Source organism: Mercenaria mercenaria, chromosome 3, assembly GCF_021730395.1.
Source record: "Mercenaria mercenaria strain notata chromosome 3, MADL_Memer_1, whole genome shotgun sequence".
Classification (NCBI taxonomy): domain Eukaryota; kingdom Metazoa; phylum Mollusca; class Bivalvia; order Venerida; family Veneridae; genus Mercenaria; species Mercenaria mercenaria.
This window is the reverse complement of record NC_069363.1, coordinates 37532240-37559389: the sequence shown is the minus strand read 5'-3', so window position 1 is coordinate 37559389 and position 27150 is coordinate 37532240. Positions and strand designations below refer to the sequence as shown.

General features: G+C 33.5%; 1 protein-coding gene across 9 annotated transcripts in view; it reads right to left on the bottom strand.

Annotated features, from left to right (window-relative positions):
* LOC123525056 (collagen alpha-3(IX) chain-like) overlaps positions 1-27150 on the bottom strand; it is a 247922-nt gene that overhangs the window by 43435 nt on the left and 177337 nt on the right. For 7 of the 9 annotated variants that reach the window (XM_045303754.2, XM_053538217.1, XM_045303751.2 and 4 more), the window contains one exon: positions 9241-9519. The gene's annotated coding sequence lies outside the window, so the exon portion shown is untranslated. Of the gene's footprint in view, positions 1-9240; positions 9520-9711; positions 9735-10702; positions 10844-27150 lie in introns of those variants that run through there. The other 2 variants (XM_045303752.2, XM_045303753.2) reach the window with 2 other exon arrangements.

Here is a 27150-nt window from a genome sequence, read left to right as displayed (position 1 = left end):
CGTGACCATTCGAACTACTAAATCAGATAACATCTGACATTTCACGAGTCTTTGAATATATGGCTAAGAGGTAAGTTTTATTTATAGACCTATTGAGGCACGTAGCCTTAGATTAACTAGTATTACAAGAACATTGGCAATTATGAGATTTGAAATATAGGCTTGAGGTCACATGTTTCTTTTAGACTATGACTTTGAGGACGACAGTTCACTTGACATTCTCAAGATACATTGACACTTCAAAGATCTGAAAGCCTCAGAGGTCCACAAAAGTTCGACGACGACCACGCACGCACGGACGACGGACACCGCACGATCACAAAAGCTCACCTTGTCACTTTGTGACAGGTGAGCTAATAAAAAGCGAGTGTGCAATTATTTTGGTGGTTTTAAAAGGTCTTCTTTTAGACGTTACTTAACTTCACGACTAAAAATGCCCACCAACCATTCAAATCGGGGCTCACGCGGGCATGATTGCGTTGCACATTTCATAACTCGTTAAAAGAATAAATAAAACCGAGTCGGCTGTAAGTATGCTCGTTTGTATTGTGTGCCTCGGAAAGAATTTCTCACAGATTTTACTGACCTTGACAAAAGAGGCATGAAACTAAAAAATATATTTTTTTAAAATCTTTCTAAAGACAAACAGAGAAAATGGCTTTATCACGGCATCATCATGACTATCTAAATATACTGTGCTCTCACAAAGTTGATGATATAATAGCTACTAAAAGCATGGTTTAAGGAGTAACAGTTAAATATATATATGTTTTATTTATCATGTTGACACATTTCAATATCATTCCTTTAATAAGAGAGAATATTAAACACATTATAACTAGACGATATGTCACATATGTACCTAATGGTATTAATATTAATTAAATGAAAGTTTCTTCACACGTTAATAAAAAAAAACAACAATATAATACTGATGTAAAACAGATTTACAATAGCGTTGTCAGTGTTGATTTGACATTATGGAGCCCAGTAAAAACCGAGCCTTATTTTTGCTTAATTGCCTTCTATGATTCCAAAGGAGAGTATTGTAGTTATGTAATTGCAATTTATTTCATACTACTTCTTTCTTGCTTCATCTCCATCATTTGGTTACAACTGGTCAATATGAACTTACAACACTGATATAGATAAATGATAATGTCACTATTCTAATTACTATACATTTCAGGGCAAAGACAGCAATAGACGGCATACAGTTATTATAAAATGAAGCGACTCCTGACAGCTTCATTGTTCAACATTTGTGTTGGTATTACATTAAGCTGAACCTAATCCAGACATGAAAACAGTAGTAGTGCAACGGCAAATATTTTGGCACAATTTATAAAGGGCCAAAATATGCACATTCCGTGTAAATTGAACACCTGGTACCAGTAGTTTTTCTTTAATAATATTAAATAGATTTTAACGAACTTGTCTTGTAACATCAATAGTTTTACTTCACATACAATGTGTTGAGTCAATCAATTAACATTCTTGAAGGGTGCGATCAGTAATGGTTAGTAAAATTTAGCCTTGTCTACAAATACGTGTGTTGTTTGACTCACTGCTTTAACAACATTGGAAAACCTTCAATTAATATTATTTTTCAGACAGTCTGTTTTTCCAGATATGGTTTCAACACTTAGTGTAGCATTTTCGATACTTTCCTATATCTGTTCAGTAATATTGTAATTTCGATGGAATAAATGAATGCGAACTTCTCTATTTTGCGTGCTGTAACAATAAGTGGTGACTGGCTGAATGTAAATAAATTGCTATGAAATAAGCTCTAACTTCAGTTCAAGAATTCATAAAATAAAAAAGTGGAAAACTATAGGTCTCCCAACACGACACAAACGAAAAAGTTGCAGGTTCGGTTTGATTGAGCCTGTTCATGGACGGTAGTGGAAGTGCAAGCTACCGTCCACGTCCTCTAGCCCCGGGTTGAGCAGAACTCAACTTTTACACATGTTATAAGTAACAGAATGTAATATAGAGATATCAGATGTATTCATACGGCGGTGTACATGGAACCTTCAATGATGCACAGAGTGCAATTCCATAAAAAGCGGCGTATGGTCCCATCGTTAATCATTACTGATACAGAATAAACAAGAGGTGTCTCCATAGGATGACACATGCCCCCGATGGCACTTTGAATGAACAGTTATGGCCGATGTTAGAGTTTAGGACCTTTGACCTACGGACCTGGGTCTTGCGCGCGACACGTCGTCTTACTGTGGTACACATTCATGCCCAATAATTTTAAAATCCATGCATGAATGACAAAGATATGGAGCGGACATGCCCATCAATGCACTATCATGCAATATGACCTTTAACGTCTAAGTGTGATCTTGACCTTTGAGCTACGGACCTAGGTCTTGCATGCGACACGTCGTCTTACTGTGGTACACATTCATGCCAAGTTATTTGAAAATCCATCCATCGATGACAAAGATATGGACCGGACACGAATGCACATCATGAAAAATGACCTTTAACGTCTAAGTGTGACCTTGACCTTTGAGCTACGGACCTGGGTCTTTCGCGCGACACGTCGTCTTACTGTGGTACACATTCATGCCAAGTTATTTGAAAATCCATCCATCGATGACAAAGATGTGGACCGGACACGAATGCACATCATGAAAAATGACCTTTAACGTCTAAGTGTGACATTGACCTTTGAGCTACGGACCTGGGTCTTTCGCGCGACACGTCGTCTTACTGTGGTACACATTCATGCCAAGTTATTTGAAAATCCATCCATCGATGACAAAGATATGGACCGGCCACGAAAATTGCGGACACACCGGCAGACTGACAGACCGACAGACGGACAGACGGTTCAAAAACTATATGCCTCCCTTCGGGGGCATAAAAAATGTGCACATGAAAAAGCATAATGATACCTAAGTAAATCCTATAAAAAGGATGGCAATTTGCAATGCAGGAACCTGTTTATCACAACTGATATCTCATTAAAATGTCGTATTAATCACCCATTACAAAACAGCAGATTCACCAAATCATGGACTGCATTTACAGACGATGAAAACATTCTATGACGAACCACTTTACTCATAAAGTGTTCATGACTCAACTAAACATATGCAGACAAGAATAGAAAAAGAAACACCAGGCTTTTTCCTAATGCTGGCACTTATTATCTATAAGTGGCGGCACCGCGTACGAGAGATTTTCATGCAGAACAATTCAAACTGAAAAAAATGCGACAGTATGTATTCTAGACAATGCCTAGCAGCAGGGTACAAAAATAATGTTCGATCCATTATGATCGAATACAAGAAACACTGGCGATAGAAAAAATACAATTATGACAATTACAATACATCATATCTCATATTAAGTTAACAATGTATGACTGTTATATTACAACAATTGTAATGAATTCCCGTACATATTCACAAACAATTTGTATGTTGCAAAAATGTGGTGAGATAATTTTTGAGATATGATAATCAAGGTGACATAGTGTCTATCACAAACGATAATATCAAAAAAGATCATATCAAAGTTAGGATTTCGAAACTAACGGACATTTTGTTCTCTTTAATACTTACGGGAAATGGTTTCATATATTTACGGACGGTCAGAAAGACAATATGTATTAACTTACTCAACGCATACATGCAAATCTGGATGTTAAAATTTCAGTTTTAAATAAAATTAAGTTGATATATTAGCCTATAAGAAGGAAATCAAGTTTTTTGTAAAAGCTACACTAGATATTAACAGAAATACTGAATCTTTCAAAAACGTTACAATTTTAGTGTGATACCAATGTCTATTCTAACATTTTTGATTCAATGTCACAGAATAGAATCCTTTAGGTTCTTGATTTACGTAATAATGTAAAGTCTTAATTGTCTAAATCAAGAATATTTGTTATAAGAGTTACTTCTAAAATTGTTTGAAATAAACAAGCTGTAAAAATAGAAACACCGAAAAAATTTCATTTGATTTAATCCTGCAACTTCTTTGTCTGTATAATTTTGATTGAACTGTCAGAATGGGCGTTACAACAAAACCTAAAGATATGCTCTGTGCGTAAATATTAGAGGCAAAAGTGCAAGCTTCATGGGTCTAAAGTTCTTCCTGCAACAATTTCTTGATGGTTTATTTTAAACAGCAAATAATTTATAACTTCGTGTAACCACCACGTATAGAAACAAACATTTCTAAGGAATTTAGCTGTATCAGCCAAAATTATTCTAATTGCATTTCACAGTAGGGTCTTGAAGTAAAACAAGTGTATTGGTTGATGATATGGATGTAAACACTTGTTTCGTTCTCCCTTGAGAAACATTTTATAGTATATCTACTTCGAATGTTCTACTTATAATCGAGTTACGAATTTGAACAAAATAATTTAGAAATATTGACAAAAACTGCCAACTTCATTTGTAATATGAAACATAGCATTTTCTTGTAACAAAAGACATTGATTAAAAGAAAATGAGCCGCGCGATGAGAAAACCAACATAGTGGCTTTGCGACCAGCATAGATCCAGACCAGCCTGCCATCCGCGCAGTCTGGTAAGGATCCATGCTGTTCGCTAACGGTTTCTCTAATTGCAACAGACTTTGAAAGCGAACAGTATGGATCCTGACAAGACTGCGCGGATGCACAGGCTGGTCTGGATCCATGCTGGTCGCAAACCCACCTTGTTGGTTTTCTCATGGCGCGGCTCAAATAACCTTAATTATCTTAATATTTTCTTTTACTTCAAGTATGCAATATGTTATATATAGTGGCATTAAGTAAAAATACTACAGACTCGTTCTTTATATCTCATGTTTAATGTTTTGACGTAAACTTAAAATACCATCATATCTATAAGTTATAGACAATCAAATATTTTACAATATCTTACACCTTAACTGACTGAATCATTACTACATCCTGACTGTCAAAATATTAGGGCTGTCATCGATAGAAACGATATCGATGTATCAACGATATTTTTTTGTCGATCGATTATCGATTCCAATTTTCAAAAATCGATATTTTACAGAGAGAAAAAACTATCCAGATAAACACTCAGACCCTCAAAAACAATTAAGCTTACAAAGTTGTAAATTTAGATAAATGCTAAAGAGAAGTGAAGGCAAAATAAAAATGAAAGATTTTATTAATTTTTATTTGTTTCTTTTATTTTCATAAATACCAATACAACACAATCAAACAGTAATACGAAAAGTAGGCAATAAAACTAAAAATAGCATTTACAGGAAGATATTTAGTATGCATATGAACAAATAGGTTGTTAATCTAACTTAATAATCGATATATCGATGTGTCATCGATATTTGTCTTCTGATATATCGGTATCGTTGATATGCCTAATACCCAATCAATGACAGCCCTACAAAATATAGCAATCTCTATCAAAATTTAAGTGTAGCAGGATACTAAACTGCTTGGTTTGCTGAACTGATATATAATCTTTTACATCGGCTAATATGTCGACACATTTCGATATAATTCCATGAATAAATCAAATATCTGTTGTTATCACATTAGTGACTACCTACTTCTTTTTGAAGATAATGAGTTAATGACTATATGTACATAGTGGTTATGCTTAGTGAAGATTTCTTTATCCATCAAACAGAGTATAACATACAACTTAAATACATTATATACAAGGGGCGATGTAGAATTACAACAGCGTTGTCTTGCTTGCCAGTCTTGTCAGTAAACCTATGAACAGGGGTAAGTCCAATCGAGTAGAAAATTAACTTGCTTGTTTCCAAAGGTTTATATAAACATTTACAATAGCAGTTTTGAAATGCCCTATGGCGCTCACAATATTTGCCAGGTATAGTTAGACACAAAGTTATTTTTTTTTGCCATTGGGCATCATGGAATCCATTTTTTTTTGTTGCAAAGTCGGAGTTATAGAGTAATGAATGGTGTTGCATATTTTATAGCTTCTCATGAACAGATTTGATAAAAACCGAGTCTGCTATTATTTTGCTTAGTTAAGTTAGATATAGTCTTTATTCCTTCTCCATCAGTTGGTTACAACTGACCGATATACAACGGCTAAAACTGATGTTATTAAATTGCAATAGTAAAATGCTAATATCATTACTCTAACTGAAAAATAGATTTTCCCAAGCTTTCATAATAGATCATATGTACATAATGTCCTGTACAGGGCAAAGAGAGCATACAAATTAGTCTTTTATTCCTATTGCATGACAAATGCAGTTATTGTAAAATGGAACAGCTATCGACAGCTCCATTGATAACACTTGACTTACTATGACACTAAGTTGAACCTAATCCAGACTTTAAAACAGTTGTAATGCAATTGTAATACAACTGGAAATATTTTGGCACGGATATTACAGGTCCAAAATATGCGCATTTTGTGTAAATTGAACACCTGTTATCGGTAGCTTTTGTGTAATTATAGTTGAATACTTTTTAACGAACTTCTCTTGTAACACAGAATATCTTAATTCACCTACAAAGTCATTAGAGTCAAACATTAACATTCTTGAGGGTTGCGATCATTAATGGTTAGTAAAATATAGCCTTCTCTATAAAAAACCTGTGTTGTTTGACTCGCTGCGGTTAAAAGAATTGGACATCTTTCAACGTAAGAAAATATACGAGGCAATTTGATTTACCACGGACGGTTTTAACGCTTAGTGTAGCTTTTTCATAGCGATTTTGATGAAATGCTATTACTCTTTCAATTTTATTTCATAGAAATGCGTTTTTAAAGGTTTGAGTGTAGCCAATAAATGAATACGAACTTCTCGATTTTGAGTGATATAACAACAGGTGTTACGAACTTAGTAACCATAAGTTAATAAATAGCTAAATCATGCGCTCAAAGTTTAAGCTTAAGTAGTAAGTTTAATTCATGTAATGTCTTTATTGAGATCAGAACCTGTATACAGTTATTTCATAAATAAATCGTTAATCATTACCAATATTAAAAAAAACATGTACAACAATGTAATGTTTTAAATGTTGAAATGTTTTATTAATCACCAGTTATATAAAAACAGATTTACAAAACACAGACAGCATTTATAGACGATGAAACCATACTATGATGAACCACTTTTCTCATAAAATGGTTGACTCAACTGAACATCTGCAGAGCAATTAAAACACCTAAAGCTCTTTTCAAGCAGTGCTATCGTACAATATAATACCATTAATGGTGACATCATATACGGAGAATTTCATGCAAAACATCTCTTCAAAAAGAAAGAAGTAGTTAGTAAAAAATATATTTTCCATGCAATGCCTAGAGCAGTTTGGTGCAGGAACAATTGTTCAATCCAATATGATCAAATACAAGAAACACTGGCGAATAGAAACAGTAACAATTACAACAATTACAATAAAACATATCTCACATAAAAATAACATATGTAACCTAGAAACAAAGCGTGACTGATATACTACAACCGTTGTAATAAATTCCTGCACATATTAACAAACAATTTGTATGTTGCCAAACAATAGCAAGATAACCTTTAAGATACGAGAATCAAGGTGATTTAGAGTCGAACCAAAACGATCATTGTCAAAAATGATTATTTCATACGTAATATCTTGAAGTAGATTGTCTATAACGAGCACACACTTTGTTCTCTGTGGTTTTAGAAAAAATAGGTTTCATATATTTATAGGCAATTCTACTATCAAATCGGTCAGAAAGAAGGTTTTTTTTTTATAAATTTTCAAACTATACGCATATGTAAATCACACGACTGCATCTAAAATGTTAAATTCTAATTTTATATAAAATTAATTGATTTATTTCCTATCTGAAATTTTTATCATATAATTGTAAAAGCAGTATACATGTTTATGCATAAATATTGAAACTCACAAACATGTTACAATCAGTGACTATTCTTATATTATTGATTCAAGGTCACAGAATAGTATCCTTCAGGTTATTTTCGTTCATCTGAAATTTATTCATTTGCTATAATAGCTACTTCTTAAAAAGTTTGAACTAGCAGAATTTTGCAAGTTTAAATTAATTAATCCTGCAACTGCTTAGTCTGTATAATTTTGATTCAACTGTCAGATGAAAAAGAGCTAACACAGGCGTTACAACCAAAACCTGTTCACAACAGATGTGCACTCTGCGTAAATATTAGAGGCAAAAACTTTGAATAAGAGGTGCAAGGTTCTGGTGTCTGAAGTTCTTATTGCAACAGTTTCTGTGTTGTTTATTTTAAACAACAATTATTTATCAGCTCGCGTAGCTACCACTTTTAAAAGCAAACATTTTTCATGATTTTAGCTGTGTCAGCCAAAATTATTCTAACTGTATTTCACAGTAGGGTCTTGAAAAAATTGGTTTTGACTAAATTTGTGATGATGTGGTTGTAAACTCTTGTTGCGAAACATAGCATTTTCATTCATTGATTGAAACTAATTGATTTTAGGCACCTTTTGTTGTTGTTGTTTTTTTTTTACTTCAGCTATGTGATATAGATAATATTTGGTGTCATTTAGTGCAGATAATACAGCGTCATTCTGTATACCTAATATAGAGTGTTCCGAGAAGTCTGAGAAGAAGTAAAAACTTTATCTACGAACATAATAGACAATTAAATTCTTTAAGAGAATCTACCTACTCAAACCGAGACCGTGCTAAAGGCTTTCTCTTAGAATAGACGTCGGCAATCAAGGTTTTTGATTCAAGGTTTTTGATAAGTAACCACTTGCAATTCATTAATGCAGCACTGCAGTAAATGACAAACTGTTTTCTCTCAAAGCAGACTCCTAAGTAGATTTGACGTGCACAAACTCATATATTTTGCCTGCTAATACCTTTCAACATTATACGGTTTCCGAACATATCGCTTATGATATCCATTTAGATACCAATGGCAAATGTCTGATGGAGATTTTAGGTCGGCATGGAATAAAACAGCAGTAAATATCTCCCAAACTCTTCTGGAATTAGCATTTACATATTTTATTTCTTTCAGTTTGGCAGACACCTCATCTTACTCTGCATGATTTCTATAGCTACCATTGAAGATGTTCTGTCTTGAAGAAACTTACGGAAATCATATATATATATATATATTGTATTTTACTTCTACATATAACTAACAATATCAAAATATTTCATTTTAATTTCCTAATTGTTAAGATATTTCAAAGGCGTGAAACTTTGCAAAAATGTTACAATATATTGATAAAGCAGCACTTACCTTTATTTATTTTCAACTATCCTTTCAAAATATTTATCAGGTTTTTTTTTCACCGTCTGTATAACATAATATTTGTTTATTCCTCCTAGAATATAAAAAACAGTCAGCACAGGAGTCCTTTTCTCCTCAATACACCTCTTCAATTATTTAGTTTCCTTTTCTTCCTGTGTCCACAGATACCAGCCCAGTCCTATGCACGTCGGTGTAACAGCGTAAAAGTAAACGCCTTCTCTCACACCATCGCACAAACTAACTGCAACTAATCTCATTCAAGGCTCTCTGAAAAACAACATAACACGGATTTATAGACAGCCCACTAATCTCCTTAATCAATTGTTTTCAAATCAACCACCTTTTTACTGTTTACCCATTGGTTTGATAACCCGCTCATAGTCGTTGACAGGTAGCAATCAATTAATCAATGATATTCAACTAATTAAACACAAAAAGGTATTATTTAAACATTTTTACCACGGCGTAACATAATAAACCCATCCGATAAAAGATATAGCTTTTTGTAGCGATCGTATTAACAATTATTACATAGATCCTTTTAGAAACTCTTTGAGTGCACACAAGCAAAGTTAATTTGTCTCAAATATACAAAACATGATAGGTAGAAAATCATTATGCTTGGATTGCCGTCGATCTAAATGGATTTCAAATGATCTAAGAAGTATGCTCCAATCTGAAATAACGTACCTTTAATTTGAAAACGATAAACGCGGAGGTTTACTAAAAAACCCTACGTTCTATGCATGAACGAAAACATTAAACGTAGTCATTAGTTTTCTTTCATATTTAACTGTGAACGAGCGTAGATATGCTTCAATTAATGAAACCCCTTTCTTGATTAAGATTGTAAATTAAAATAATTTTACCACGATTTATTCCTGTTTGTCTCAAACGATAAACACGCTAAATTGTGAACAATTACACAATCTCTCTATTTATACCGCATTTCAATTAGACGAGATCAGAGGTGTGACAGGCAGTAAAATAGTTACCAATTCCTTTGAACAAGATAATTTGCTCACTGTTGCGTATTAAGTCAGTCGTATTAACAATTTAAATGAAATAGTTATTGCAAATAAAAAATAATCTGTAAACCGCACTGAATACGAAGGTATAACCTTAAATCAAAATGCATTTAAATACATTAGATACCCTGTGATCATATAAGGATAATAAATAAATTCGTTATAAAAGATCAAAGACGATATAAAATAATTTAATTACATTTTGCAGAAACAACATTCACTTTGTATTTTATTTTTATCAATTGTTCTTCAAATCTGAATTGGCAAAGGCGATTTATAACATGATTTGTATCAGCATTCGAAAACTTCAAATTTAGATCAATAACAAAATCTATCAGGAGATTATTTGGATGCAGAGAAAGCAATCTAAAAAGTGATATCAGAAAAAAAGACAGAGCGTCAGCACTTTATTATAATCTTACCACACAAACTTCACTGTTGCTCGAATTTATATCTCAGACATTATATCCACATTGTTAAGTACAAATCAATTCAGTATCTCTATAAATGAACTTCATTCTCTGTTATCATGGTTATCCAAATTGATATTTTGTATGTGAAGCTTGCACCACATTTTTATATGCACTTCCAGAATGATGCTATAAATGTTATAAATGTTATGAGTGTGTGCAATAATCTTAGAAAAGACTATTGATGCTTGTCGTTACAAATAAACTAAGCAACAGAGCTGTCACGTATTTAGCGATGAAATGCCCGATAGGAAAGTCAATCAAACACAATGGTTCTAACTGTACCTACCTGCATTTATCAAACGTCTTTGCCATTATGTCAGGGTTGGTGATTTTAGAACAGTCTAACAAGTTATAACATCATGGTACTGAGAACTGTGCAAAACGTTCACGTAATATATTTTGCTTAAAGGTCCAAAGTATTTAAAAAAAGAAGCTTTCGCTGGAGACAAAATATGCCCCTGTCAGCATAAGGGTTTTTTGTCATTGTATCGGCGTGTTTTACAGATAATGTGCTGCTGTTACTGAATGCTGCTGTTACTGAAATGATAGGAGAAATACAACAGAAAAATCACAAATGAAAAAAATCATATTACAAGTAAAGATGAAAAACATTTTAGAAGTTACATTGTAATTTATGTTGCTGTAAAGCTGGTATAATAATTCAGACCTAGCCTTTGTCATACTTTATATGCCCCCGAAGGTAGACATATTAAAATCGCACTGTCCGTCCGTCTGTCCGTGTATATTCTTGCCCGGGATGCAACTCTGCCACCCTTAAAGGGATTTTGAAATAACTTGGCATAAATGTTCGCCATAATGAGACGATGTGTCATGCGCAAGACCCAGACCCCCTAGCTCCAAGGTCAATATCACACAAAGAGGTCAAATTTTAACAGGGTCTCTTTCGTGTTTGGTCCATAAATCTGCCATCCACAAAGGGATTTAAAAATAACTTTGCATAAATGTTTACCATAATGAGTCAATGTGTCATGCGCAAAAGCCAGACCCCTAGCTCTAAGGTCAATGTCACATTTAGAGGTTAAAGGTTAACATGGTATTTTTCTTGTCTGGTCCATAACTCTGCTATTTATCAAGGGATTTGAAAATAATTTGACACAAAATTAATGTTAACCATATTGAGAAGGTTAGTCATGCTTATGACCCAGGTCCCTCAGGTCAAGGTCAATGTCACAAAGTAATTCATACCTAAACTTTTCTGGCATATTTTGTGCAGACAACTTAGCATTCTTGGGCACGCTTCAGGGGCATTTGTCACTAATAGTGACAGCTCTTGTTTAAATTTTAAATTAAAAAAGCAAATTCTGGTATGGTACTGAATATACATATAGCTTTCTTATAGATTAGAGTTATTTGATAAACTTATCATGCCTATTATGAATTATGCTTGTGAGGTTTGGGGTTTCATACACGGTAATGCTGTAGAAAGAGTACATATGCAGTTTTGTAAACGCATTTTAGGCGTGAAAAAGATTACATAAAATGATTCTATACATGGTGAGCTAGGTAGGCTCTCATTCCAGTCAAAATACTACATACAAATGAAAACAAATATGTAAAGAAAGTATACTCTTTATTGAAAAATGACTGTGAAGATAACCCTAATAAAACAAATTGGTGCTCATTAGTTAAAAATCTTCTATGTACATTAGGTTTCTATGACGCATGGTTAATGCAAAGTGTTGGTAACACTGACCTATTTCTATATCATGTGAAGCAAAGGTTAATATCAGTTTGTACAAAATTGGTCGAGTAGGCTAGAAAACTCAAGTAGGGCCCTGTTTTATAGACAAATATCAGACTTTAGGTTTCAAACATATCTCAACTCTGTTAATGTGAATCGATTTTGTAATAGTGTTACTAAACTGAGAGTATCATCTCATAGATTGCATATTGAGACTGGTAGATGGACTAAACCAAGTAGTACACCTTTGAATGATAGAAAATGTTTCGTTTGCGATGTCTTAGGAGACGAATTTCATTTTGTATTGGAATGTAAACTACATACTGATTTAAGAAAACGTTTTATACCAAGCTACTATTGGAAGAGGCCAAATATGCCAAAATTCACTGAATTACTGAAATACGGATAACATATGCTTAGCACGGAAGTTTGGAAAATTCGTAAACAGTGCCTTTGAACTTAGAAAAGAAAAGTTAAATGCCGATAATAATACTTATAGGAATTGATGACTGAAAAAGAGTTTGATATGTATGTTTTACTCATGTATAGTTTTATCATTTGGAATATGCATAGTAAATCGTGCCTTTATTTTGATTAGAAAATACATATAAGTTCAGTCTTATTTATAATGCTGACTGTATATTGTGCTCATTATACTTGTATGTATCATTTACTATTTATGTTTTTGACCTGTGTTATAATAATTTGATCCTTTGTACTAACTCTATTCCAGTTATGTGACATTCAGATTGTTTTGGCCATAATAATGTTGACCTCCTAGTATGTAAACTTTTTTGAGACTGTGTATACTTTACACTATAACAAATGTAGAGTAAAATGTGTTTTATAAATCACAAGTTCTTTAGTTTTGAGTAATATGTTGATCTTGTATTTCGTTTCGACAAGGTCAGCGTATGATTCCGTTGCTAATAAAGACAATAATATATGGTAATCATTTTATTACACAAACTACCGTGTTGTAGTTTGTCAAATATGTCTATAAAACAAAGAGTTTGCAAAACTAGACTTCAAACAAAACTCGTCTGAAAATGTATCATAAGATTGTGTGGTTTGTAAAACGCATGGTTTTGTAATTTTCAATATTATCTATTTATTAGGCATTGATATTATCACGCATTAAGGATATTATTTTGCAATGCATTGTAAACCTTCTCCGCACATTAACTTCAGTTGCATATAGATTTATTTGATGTACACTGTCTTGCCATATATCATGTATTGTATATCCTCATGGGCCATTTGGCCTAATGGAATATTGAAAATAAACTATCAAACTATCAAACTTGTTGGCACTACGACTTTTTCTTTTTTACTTCAGTACAGTGAAGTGGTAGATTTTCTGAGACAGGTGCCGTGATATCAATCTTTTGTATGTGTTAAACGAAGATAAGAAATGTTATGAGTCAATAATATAACGTAATTATTGTTACTACATATTTCATTTCAGATAACAACAATCTAATTCAGTCAAAGCAAATGAAATGAAATACTATACAGGTATTGTCCATTCCTTGCATTTCTGATGTCTTGCCATTATAATGAATAATAACTAAGAAAAAATGATTAAAGGAATTGAATTATGATTCATCGTTTGTGTGGGTTTACAATAAGGTCTTTTATCTTTTATCTGCACAAAACTATCAAAGCAAGATGCAGAGACTTCTACACTAGACAGATCCGGGCCATATAAAACCCGTACTGCTTATGTGTATTGAAATAACTATAGTTAGTATAATAAATGTAATGATTAACAGAACATAAATTACTGATAAAACGTTATTTTACGACATATAGTATTGCGGCACTACGTAACTATTCCTCAAGCAAAACTGTAACATGGCTTACGTGGACATGTTCTTGGATTTGGAAGATAATTTAGAAATGGGGAATCTCAAAATGATGAGCAAAACAGCTGAAGCTCTGAAATAAGACTAGGGTAATCAGTAGACGCCTCACAGGACTTAAACTCTTGATTTGTTATGTTCTTTGACGCAGAGATCAAAACAGAACTGTCATCAAACTGACAATTTTGGTGCAAAAAGGTATAGTACAAGTGAAAATGTACACCTTTTCACGCAGGTTCTGTTCTAAACATGGTATATTACGATAACCCGTAAAGAATTAATAACCAGCAGCGCGAGGAAAGCATTGACATGTATCATTTAATCAACATTACTTGTCCCTTTATGACGAAACAGAATTTCAAAACACTGCGATAAATCCTTGTTTAAAAAGTAGCACGACCTTCGAAACGGCGCCCAAGGGTAAATATCTGTACAACGTGAAAAGCATCTATAGCTTTGTAATATTTATATATCGAGATATTGCGCAACTGTATGAGCGCAGTTCTCCACGAAAAAAAAAAACGAAACCTTTTTGTAATCAGGGTAAATTTAACGAAATGCGGAATGTTATGTTTTAACAACGTGCACAATATCAATTTTTACTACTCCAAGGGTAATATCTCTGGTGTTATAAGGGCAATATTGCCAGTTATTAAGATTTTATTATTATTTCTGTTCCTATCCTATTGGGAAAATAAAGTTCATTCAATGCTCATTTATAATAGAGTTAGGTGCATTGCACTATTCGTTATCTTTTACGAAGACATTCAATCAATACGAGCTTGTAATACTATTATAACAATGTGAAATATTGAGAATAAGATGATTGAAAGATCATAATTACGGTTTTGTTACAGCAATTTTTCTATTTATCGTACCTGTATGAGATATTTTACGTATATACATTCATTGTTTCATGGAGATTACTTCAGAACTGTGACCTAAACTGTCAAAATAGTGTGGAATATGGCAATTTTGACAGAGTAAGGGCTTAAAAATCCAATATTATATGAGCAATTTTGCAAATTATCATATGCGTTCCAGATCTTGAAGCCATGTATATTATGTACGAGTGTCTTGAATGTAGCTACAAAAAAAATGGATGGGGAAAATGATTTGTTAAAAAATGGGAATTATGACAATTTTAATCAACAAAAAAGGCAATAACCCATTTGCTATTAAGGAATCTCTCCAATAACCAAGCTGAACTAGATTATTCTTACATTACTTATCTTGTCGATTATAATACCGGACTATATACGTTTTGTGAAGAATAGAAAAAGTGGAAACCCACAGGTCGACCAACACCAAAGAAATGAAAATGCTCGGTTTGATGGAGCTTGAAGAAGAATTGTGGTGGAGGTGCTTGTTATATCAACGTTTACACATGTTACAAGTACCGAATTAATATACATCCGCAGATGTGTTCATACGGTATACTTGTAACTTAGTACTGCAATGAAATTCTATAGAAAGCGAAGTATGGTCCCCTTCAAAAATAATGGACTAGCTCTAAACGAGAAAGTAAAAAACTAAACTTTAAAGAGAAGATAAGGAAATAAGAGATTATTGAGCCTGAATATCACAGAAACTGTCAAAAGACAAAATTAAAACATAAGAACCATATCCAAATGCTGATTCTAACACGATCTGCAGCAATTGGTATATAAACATATAGCAAAATCGCCTATACATGAATCTACGATAAAATATGGTTGGCTGTTACATTTCACCCCCTATGATTGTGAAATAAGAGATTCTTCTTCAGTTCCATTACATACAAATTATTTCAAGGCCAAACGGTTGAAAACAGCATCTCAAAAACGTAAATATGATAAAATGTCATATTGACTTATGTGTAGGACCGTAAAACACATTTTGATCTCTACAAGCGAATTCAATTAGCTTAATTAAGATTCAGCGGTGACGTCATAAATGTATGACATAAAGTATGACGTCATAATGATGTGACGTCATATAAAGTTAAGCTCGTAACTTGTAACACAGGGTCAACTCGCTTTATTTGACGATTCTCTTCATAATTAGTTTGCGAGCTGTTAGATTACTAAATTATAAATACTTCTCAAACTTCTGATAAAAAGAAACAAATATCTATACGTTACATTGGCTATGCAACTTTCTCTAACCACAGGGTGTAAATTGTAACAGCATATGACCCGAATGACGTTTTACGCTGAAAATGTAGTACTGTAAAATGCGAATTATTTGCGTTGTTAGAATCGAAATAATAAATATGTTCCAATAATTTTATCAGTTAATAAAACATGGGCAGTCGTTTGGATGCGGATAATTAAATCACTCGTGCTACGCACTCGTGATTTAATTATTACGCACCCAAACTCCTGCCCATATTTTATTAACTGATAAAATATAGGAACATATCTATTATTTCTTAATTAAACAATTCCCAAAACCATGAGAGCCGGTGTAGTGGAAACACCTTTAACGAAGTCTTCAAGGTGAAAAACTTCCACTATTAAACATAAGAAAAATGTCCTACTGAACGATCCGAAAAGATCGAAATATAACAGCTCTGATTTAATATACGAGGAGATTTTGTAAGTTTCAAAGAGTCCTTAAGCTGTTATTGGAGCAGTTATGTCCGAAATCCTGTGACTGTATACATCCTGTGTAAGGTTCTTGTTTTCTTTTCATGAATTCTGGTCTTTTATGTCTTAAAAATATAAAATAAAGCACTGTTGTCTAATATAATTCCAGTATCATAATATCAATGATAAAAATTGTGCTACATTTATGCCATGTGTCTTTTATGGATGCTCTAGCAATGTGACCATAATGTGTTATCGTGGTATTGACTTTTTGACCGTTAATACTGCCGAGTTTTCTAAGCAGTCCGGCTTATTATCGAACGTGTGTATGTCTCGAGAACGTATGAATTATTTATTAGTAAAATGAAATTGTAAAAGGAGTGTGGCCTGTTACTGATTACCAGTACGAAATATGAAAACTTTGATTAATTCGATAACAAAAACTTGGTGTCACTCAAATAAGCTTACAAAAATCACTTATATTCTGTGTAAGTTTTATGTACAATGTACTTGAATGTGTTTTTCAATTTATTATTATTAAAATTGTTGACACACGGACAAACAATTTTTGCCAGAAAGCTCAGTGTTGAGTCCACTGTACGTTACACGTAAAACATAAAGGAATTATTTACGTTATCCATTATTTCTCTTGCATTCCTGTAAGAGGTTTTCGTTAGAAACAAGAACGAATTCAGTCTACTTGTGTGCTTGGTCGTAACTTCTATCACCTTACTTACTATCCAATAGTTTTTGCAACATAGTAATTAAACGCTTTTTCAAATTCACATTTTTGAATAAAGTTGACACAATGAATTATACAAAATCAAACATAATTATACATGCTGGATTCTGGACAGATGTTTTACTGTTCTCTTATGCCATTTCACCATTTAAATGTGTTTAGCTCGTGTTTTGAGCAAAAGCTTTGAAAGTCACTGAACTATTTGTTTTTCTCATAATCCGCTGTTGCAATATACTGAAACATGGGGGGTCCATTTTTATAATGATGCGTGAATCACTCTTGTCAGAGTCAGATCTTGTAACGATAAAAAATTCCGAACAAAATATTTCAGATAAGCTAAAATTAATTTCTATAATACGCTGCATTATGTAAACCATGGAAACTGGAAGCAGACAGATATTGTTTCAAAACGTGAAGGATGAAAGCTTCCGAATATTCTGTTCATTATTCAGCATCATTTTGGGCAAATTACTTATCCCCCTGCTACTATAGGTTCTCTTGTTAAAACTGTTCTAACACCTCAGAACAATACAACTGGTTATGCATCCAAGTCTGCTACTATCTTGACTAGTTGCGTTCTTATGCTTCCAAACGAGCTTCTGATATGTTTCAAAATCTATCACGACAGCAATGTTTATATGCCGTGTGGCGGCTGAAAAAAGTCTGTCCGTGCTTGGAATCGGTATTGTTGATGTTTCCTGGCCCGTTGGGATCATGGGGTCCAATCAATTGTAATACAATAAAATTCCGCCAAAGTCGGTGCTGGGGGCGTGAAAGTTATTGCATATATCATTACCTGTCATGAATCGAGTTTGCTACTTTTTTGATTGGATGCGTTTTATGCTTCTAAAGTTTTATTATAATGTAAAGCTGTATTTATCGATTCTCACAAACGTATTTTATAAATGGCAATTTCTCTCACTGCCCAAGCCCACTTAGTTCAGTAAGGAAAGCGCAAATCTACGGATCGCGGGGCCATGAGTTTGATTCTCCGGCGAGGCGTATGTTCTCAGTAACGATTTGATAAACGACATTGTGTGTGAAATAATTCGTCCTCTACCTCTGATTCATGTTAGGAAGTTGGCAGCTAATTGCAGAAAATAGGTTTGTACTGGTACAGAATCCAGGAACAATGGTAAGGTTAACTGCACGCCGTTACATAACTGAAATACGTTTGAAAAAACCTGCATTTAACCTAAAACAACCAAATGAATTACTACTACCATCAAAGTTGATTTGTTTGTTTGTTTGTTTTTGGTTTAACGCCGTTTTACAACAGTATTTCAGTCATCCTGTAACGGCAGGCAGTTAATCTAACCAGTGTTTCTGGATTCTGTACCAGTAAAAACCTGTTCTCGACAAGTAACTGCCAACTTCCCCACATGAATTATCAGAGGTGGAGGACGAATGATTTCAGACACAATGTCTTTCATCAAATCGTCACGGAGAACATACGCCCCGCCCGAGGATCGAACTCGCGACCCCGCGATCCGTAGACCAACGTTCTCCATACTGAGCTAAGCGGGCGGGTACCATCAAAGTTGAGAAAACAATCTCGACGCATCTTAGATAGTTTGCATGTAAGAAAAAAGACCTGTATTTATCTATTTTCTAGCATCGTTGTATTTTAGGTAAGTCTGAATATTTGACAGGTATGTGAATTCCTACATTTATAACTTACCTAACCTTGTTCTATTCGTTATTGCGTAGATGTTAAAATTTAAAAGTTATTTTCGAAGCAATTTCCATTAAACACGTGTTGTAAAGAATCACAACGTTGTTATGTTCTTTGAAGTAAACAATTCAGTCAGTATTTCAAAGAAAGCCAGAGGCTCATTACAACAAGAAATAATGCAATTATATTGGCATAAAACTACAAAAATCAAACTGAAGGAGTTTGGAGAGATTTTTTTTAAAGTAAGATTATTGTTACATAACAGGCTATTATAACAGTATATTGATCTTCAAAGCTGTAGTGAATTTTTGCCAGAAAGTGGATCACATGGCAAGTTAGACTAAACACTTTTAACACAAAACGTTGACATGCCATCACTTCATCAATCCCACAATCTACATTTTTCTGAAAAAATTTACATTGGTATTATAAATATTGTTATATTTCTTATAGTACTATCGGATCAGGGTTTCAATTCAAAGTACTTATCTAGATATACCGTTTAAGCCTCTGTGCAAGCGGAGATGGCGGTGCGTGAGGGGTGTTGCACATTTCATAACCTTTCATGAGCAGATTAATAAAGCCGAGTCTGCATGGTTGCATTCCGTGATTTCTAAAGCTGTTCTGATAAATTTTACATTTTATTGTTCAAGGTAGTATCTGTATAAATACTCTCGATACTATCTTAATTACATTACATTGATGATTAAATATGGCGGACAGTGTAGACGTGTAAAAAATTTGCTCCAGTGTTTTATCAAATTTTATAAAAGTTTTACTAACGGATCGTAGGAATGGATGGTGGATATATGTGCTGGACTATCTAAGCTTAGTATTAGGAATATTATTAGGATAAATCGATGTGAAAATGACCTTAAATCCAAATTTTTCAGTACCTGTTTCAAACAGATTTGAAATTCTGAACGCGCGGGAAATGGAGGAACGGATGGACCAGATAGAAAATCGAACTATGTGTGCATCAAGAGAGGCTTTTGTAACAGGGTCAGTGGACGAAAAATTAATTCATTTGTTCGATGAATTGAGGCTGGTAAGGCACGAGCAAGAGACAAGTCATAAAGGTATGCAAAATTTCCAAAATGCCTTGGGACAGGTGAGCGAGAAAATTGACCATGTTGTTAATGTGACAAATAGTCAAACATCAATGATGCGTGCACTTGCGTATAAATCAATCGATATAGAGGCAAGATCAAGAAGGAACAATTTAATATTTAGGGGCTTTGCAGAAAACAAAAGTGAAGACTGTATGAGAATTATTGGAGAATTTCTGGAAAACAGACTAGATATTGATTACAGAGATATATACATGTCCCGCGCGCACAGACTAGGAGCACGCAGAATGGGTAACAACTCATACAAACGGCCAATTATTGTGAATTTTAGAGATTCTGGGGATGTCGAATACATCATGAGTAGGGTGAACAGACTGAAAGATGTTCCTGGTATCTCCATTGACTTCGATTTCCCTAAAGAAATCCAGGAAGCAAGGACTAGACTTTGGCCCAAATTTAAGCAACATAGAGCGCTGTACCCGAACTCAAGAGTCAAAATTGTTTACCCTGCAAAGTTGATAGTTGACGGTCGACTAGTGTATAATGAATTACCGGAATGGGATCAATACGTTAATTCGAACAGGCTTCAAAACATTAATTACATAGGGAATCAGCCTGACATGAATCCAACGTTAAGCCATAACAGCTCACAAGCGCCAGTTCAAAATCCAGGACAACTCCCATTGTTTCACGCACAGGCAGTACATATTGGAAATGGAATTCAACTACCTATGATACCACAAGTAGTGCCAAATGGAATTAATCCTGTGCGACCAGAAATAAACCAGGCCAATGGAGGTTATACAAATCTTTACCAGAGTCAAGTTAATCCTCAAATACATCAGGTAAATGGATTACCAAATACAGGTGTTTTACAGAATTCTATGATAAACAATATCCTCCCTCAGAGTGCAACGTTTCCCCAATCTGACGTGCATACTAATTACCCAGCACTAAATCAAAGAGACTTATTCACGAACAATATACCCGTACAGAATAGTGCTGACCCTCAAGAGTGTTCATCGTTCACTAAAACCTCAGGTCTAAATCAGCAAGTTACTAACAGTTCACCCCCGTTATATAGTGCTGCCGCCCCTGAATTTTCAGCACCAGTGATGTGTATGCCGGACGCGTCTCCCAACAATGCGTCTGAGATAATATCCAGTAGTTTACCCCCACAGGACTCCACAATGGAAGTACTGCCTCCTCAAAAAACTGCAAGTTTGAACTTTCCTCCCCAAGAAAATGTGACAGTATCAATAGCGCCAGGTGTACCTGTATCATTGCAAAATGAGAGTCATATAGATTCTGCATCCGTATTAGGACAGAGAAATCTCAGTAATTCTGTAGATGAAACATTAGTGGTTCAATGTGGAAAAAACAAGATTAGTCACTGTAATATTGAAACGCCTACCTCAGGTGCAGAAAAGACTAATCCAGAATTATCCGAAGAATCTGCACATGTCACAATTTCAAATGGATTAAATGCACCAAACAGTCAACAGTCTATTTTTAGATCTAATGCTCCAGTGAATATCCCCACAAATAAATCAAATACACAGACAGACGGTAATCAAAATATGGGGTTTGCTCATAATTCTCGTGCGCGTAACCGCAGCATTAGACGCACAAATACATCAAAACCATACGGGCGTAGTGTGTCATCAAGTAGAGAACGGATTTCCCCAGGATCTATAAATAGACATCGACCCGATATCGGTGACCGCGACTGTGACCTTAGCGGTAATCCTAGTGTTAAAAACTAGGACGGTGCGGAGAAGGTTCGCCTACGATGTGCATCTCTAAATGTACAGGGTTTGTCAACGAAAAGAACTGATAAACTAAACTCTGATTTTTTAAAGTATGTATTTAATACAAATGATTGTGTTATGTTCACAGAGACTTGGAGTGGACAGTACTCAGATTTTTATGTAGAAGGCTTTGAGCATTTCGCTTTAAATAGAAAATTAATTAAAAGTAAGAGTAAACGCAACTCCGGTGGTATTGTTATTTATTTAAGAAGTGAGCTGGTGTCGGAAGATACTCTATTTTTCACCAGTCAAGATGACATTATTTGGATAAAAATTTCAGCAGATAAGCTTTGTCTTAATAAAGACATGTATATATGTTTATGTTACATTTTGCCGGATGATAGTAGTCGGCAAACTATGGTAGAAAATAATATTTTTGACAGACTTTCCGATTCCGTTATTCATGTAGAAAATAGTAGTAATAATAGTTGTTACTATGCATTATTTGGAGATTACAATTCAAGGACATCTTTGTTACCAGACTTTGTCTCAAATGATAATATGTCTCACACTGATATTTTTCCAGAAGATTATGTTACTGATGTTGAAATGTCGAGGTGCTCTCAAGACCAAGGCCATGTAAATAATAACGGTATATTACTGTTAGATTTTTGTAAACAAACGAGTTTTCGAATCGTAAATGGTAGAAAGGGTAAAGATTCACAAATAGGAAAATATACTTTTGTGAATAACCGTGGATGTAGTGTCATAGATTATGTATTATGTAAACCAGAAATGTTTAAATATGTAGAAAATTTCGAGGTTGATGAACCGAACATTTTATCAGATCATTGCCTTATAAGTTGTACTTTTAGTTTTGACACTCTATGTAGTAAAGAGAGCAGTGAATTTACTTCGAACGAACAAGGAGAGAATATTACTTACAAATTTGTTTGGAATGATGAATTTAGAGCAGATTTCCTTGCTCAGTTAAACAGTGATGATATTTCACGTGATCTTAACACTTTTTCAACTGAGGTCAATTCATGCTCTTCTTATTCCGATGTAGATATATGCATACAAAACTTCGGAAATATTATCGATAATGTAGCATCACCTTTGTTTAAAAAGAATATTAATACAAATAATTATATTAACGATAGAAATAGTAAGGGAGATAATCCATGGTATAATGAAGATTGCTTTGAGAAGAAAAATACATTCCTACGTTTACTGAACAAATATAGAGATTGTCCGAATGACGTAAATAGAAAAAATATGGTGAAAGCTAGGTCTGATTACAAATGTACTATTAGAAAATGTCGGTATGATTATGACAAAGAAAAAACTTCAACTCTTATGAAAGCTAAGTTAAAAATGCCCGAATGTATTGGAGTATGTTAAAACAGTCTGCAGGTATTAAGGCAGGAAATATACCGTTGTCGTCTTTTGAAACTTATTTTAAAGCTGTTAATAATCCTACTGATAGATTTTTTGTACCAGATGAAGATGTTATATATTTTAATGAACAGTATGAAAACAATGAATTTAAAATTATGTTTGAAGAACTAAATGAGCAGATTTCTGTTAGTGAAATAAAATTAGCTATAAAACAGTTAAAAAATAATAAATCAGCTGGGCCAGATTGTATGATAAATGAATTCTTTGTTGTTGGAAAAGACACTTTAGCGCCGGTGCTGTATACACTATTCAACAAAATTTTTAACATTGGATATTTTCCAGAAAAATGGTCAGAAGGATACATTGTTCCGTTACATAAAAAGGGAAGCGTAAATAATGTAGATAATTATAGAGGGATTACTTATTAAGTTGTATAGGTAAACTTTTCACACGTATGTTGAATAATAGACTTAAAAGTTGGGCCGAAGAATACCATGTATATGTGGAAGCACAGGCCGGTTTCAGGCCAAATATGAGTACAACAGATAATGTTTTTGTATTGAATGGACTTATTAGTCATATGTTAAATCAAGTGAAGCCACTCTACACCTTATTTATTGATTTTTCAAAAGCTTTTGATTATGTAGTTAGGGAAAATCTGTGGTACAAGTTGATTAAGTTAGGCTACGTGGAAAAATTTTAGATATTATACAATCTATGTATAAGTCTGTTAAGTCCAGAGTAAAATACTTAAACAAACTTAGTGAGGAATTCTCTTGTATGCTCGGAGTCAGACAAGGGGAGTGCTTGTCTCCCTTTTTATTCTCAATGTGTATTAATGATCTAGAAGATGTATTTATTCATAGTGGTACTCAAGGTATAGATGTTCATATGTTTAAGGTATTTTTATTATTATATGCTGACGATATAGTTGTTTTGCTAACTCAGCGGAAGAATTACAACATTGTATATATTTGGTATCTGATTATTGTAAAACTTGGAAGATGAAAGTTAATACATCAAAAACTAAAGTAATGATTTTTAAGAAGGGCGCTTTACCCAGAAATTTAGCTTTTTATTATGATGGAGAGTTATTAGATATTGTAAATAAATTCACATACTTAGGCATCGTTTTTACGTGTGGTGGTTCATTGAGCACTGCTCAAAGCACTTTGGCTGGGCAAGCTCAGAAAGCTGTATTTAAGTTAAACAAATACCTTTATAAATTTACTAATATATCTCCAAAGAATAAGCTAGAGTTGTTTGACAAATTAGTCGCGCCTATTTTGAATTATTGCAGTGAAGTATGTGGCTTTTCAAAAGATCTATCCATTGAAAGAGTGCATTTACAATTTTGTAAGAAATTACTAGGAGTTAAGAAAACTACACAGAATGATTTTATATATGGTGAACTGGGTAGAATTAGTTTTAAATGTATACATTTTTATAACATTATTAAATACTGGACAAAAATTGTGTGTACAAATGAAAATAAATATGTAACTCTTGTGTACAAAATGTTAAAAGATGACTTAGAAAATGCTCCAAATAAGGTAAATTGGTGTTCACTGCTTAAAAATTTGTTATGTTCTTTAGGTTTTTATGATGCCTGGTTACAACAAAGTGTAGGTAATACTAACCTATTCTTAAGCATGGTTAAGCAAAGAATAAATGATCAATTTATACAAAATTGGCACGATAGATTAGAAAATTCTTCACGTGCACTCTTTTATCGAAACATAGCCTCATTTAGACTTCAACCATACTTGGAATATCTTTCTGTTAACAAATTTTGTCAGTCACTCGTTCAGTTGAGGGTTTCTTCTCATAGGCTACAGATAGAGGCAGGCCGTTGGGCTAGACCATTAAGTATTCCTGTAAATGAACGTCGATGTCATATTTGCAATGTATTAGAAGATGAATTTCATTTTGTTCTTGAATGTAGATTGTATAATGATTTGAGGAAACAATATATCCCATTAAAATTCTGTAGAAGACCAAATATGTATAAATTTATAGATTTGTTAAATAATGAAAATCAGTCAGTCGTGAAAAAATTGGGAGCATATGTATACCATGCTTTTACTTTAAGAAATGCAAATATGTATCAGTAACAATATTTCATTTTCCCGTAAAACTATACCAGCCTAAACAAATACTGTTGTAATTTAAATATGTATGTATATTTCACAGTAGTTATTTCTTGAAACGGATTTATGATTATCCAGTCTGTTGTTCCTTTTGTTTCGTTTCGTTAAGGATCAACTCAAGACCGGAATATATCTTAATTTATAAGACTGGAATATTTTTCAGTTCTTTAGTAGTAGATACTATGTATGAATATATATGTTATGCTAATCTATTATTAGTGTGTAACCTTCTCCAAATGTAAAAATGTAGACACATATACACAAATGTTTTATATATGTACATGCTGATTTCGCTGTTAATGCTAATCTATTATTAGTGTGTAACCTTCTCCAAATGTAAAAAATGTAGACACATTTACACAAATGTTTTATATATGTACATGCTGATTTCACTGTTCGTCATATACTGTGCATGTTTTATGTCCTCATGGGCTTCTAGCCTATTGGAATTGAAATAAACTTACTTACTATATATCTTAATTACAGAGAAACAAAACACAAAATTAAAAAAAAAAAAAATACAGACACCAAAACATGACACTGGTGCAAGAGTTAGACGAATGATTAAATTTTTTAACTGTACGTATTTTAGAATCATTACAACCAAGAATACAAAGGGCTGCATTGGGTAAACATTTTTTTTTAAATTCGACGTCAATTAAATCATTTTGATAGTCAATTACCGTAAACAAATCGAACAAAAGATTTAGATTAACGTTTGCCATACGTAATAAAAACTGTTATCTACACATGATTTTAATGAACGTGAACATAGCTTACAATTTACAAGCATTTATGCAAGATCAACTTGTTGTAAATAGTGTCGTATTTTGAGAAAATACGCTTTTATGAGTCTATTAATTCATAAAATGTTATTGAAGATATTATCAACCAAAAGTAAAATAATATGTTTGAGGAGAAAGCTTACTGTTGACAAACAAACAGGCGATATTCCATAATTATGTGTGGAAGGCACTTGTCAGAACCAAATCTTGTTTAACCAGATATTTTAATATTTTCCAGTTTGGAACAAATATGTAAGATAAGTGAATGTCAAGTACGCTGCAATATCTACATCAACGAATTGAGATGAAATTACAATTTATTTATAAAGCGTGTGCACTATTCGATATGGTTCTGGGAGATCGGCTTATCTGCAAGCGGAAGATGTTCCAAAATATTAACATTCTGACTCAACTTGTTCCCACGCAAAGAACAAATACAACGGCATAGGCAGACAAAATAAAAAAAAAACTCTGGCAAACTTTCTTTGATTAATAATTTCGATCATCACTACTGTAAAGCACACCATTAACAAGAATGAGTAAGCAATTACAGAAAGTTTCAAGGTTATAATTATGTTCAATATAATTATATAAAGATCTGTGTTACATTTTTTTGGATTTAACGTCGCACCGACACATGATAGGTCATATGGCGACTTTCCAGCTTTAATGGTGGAAGAAGACCC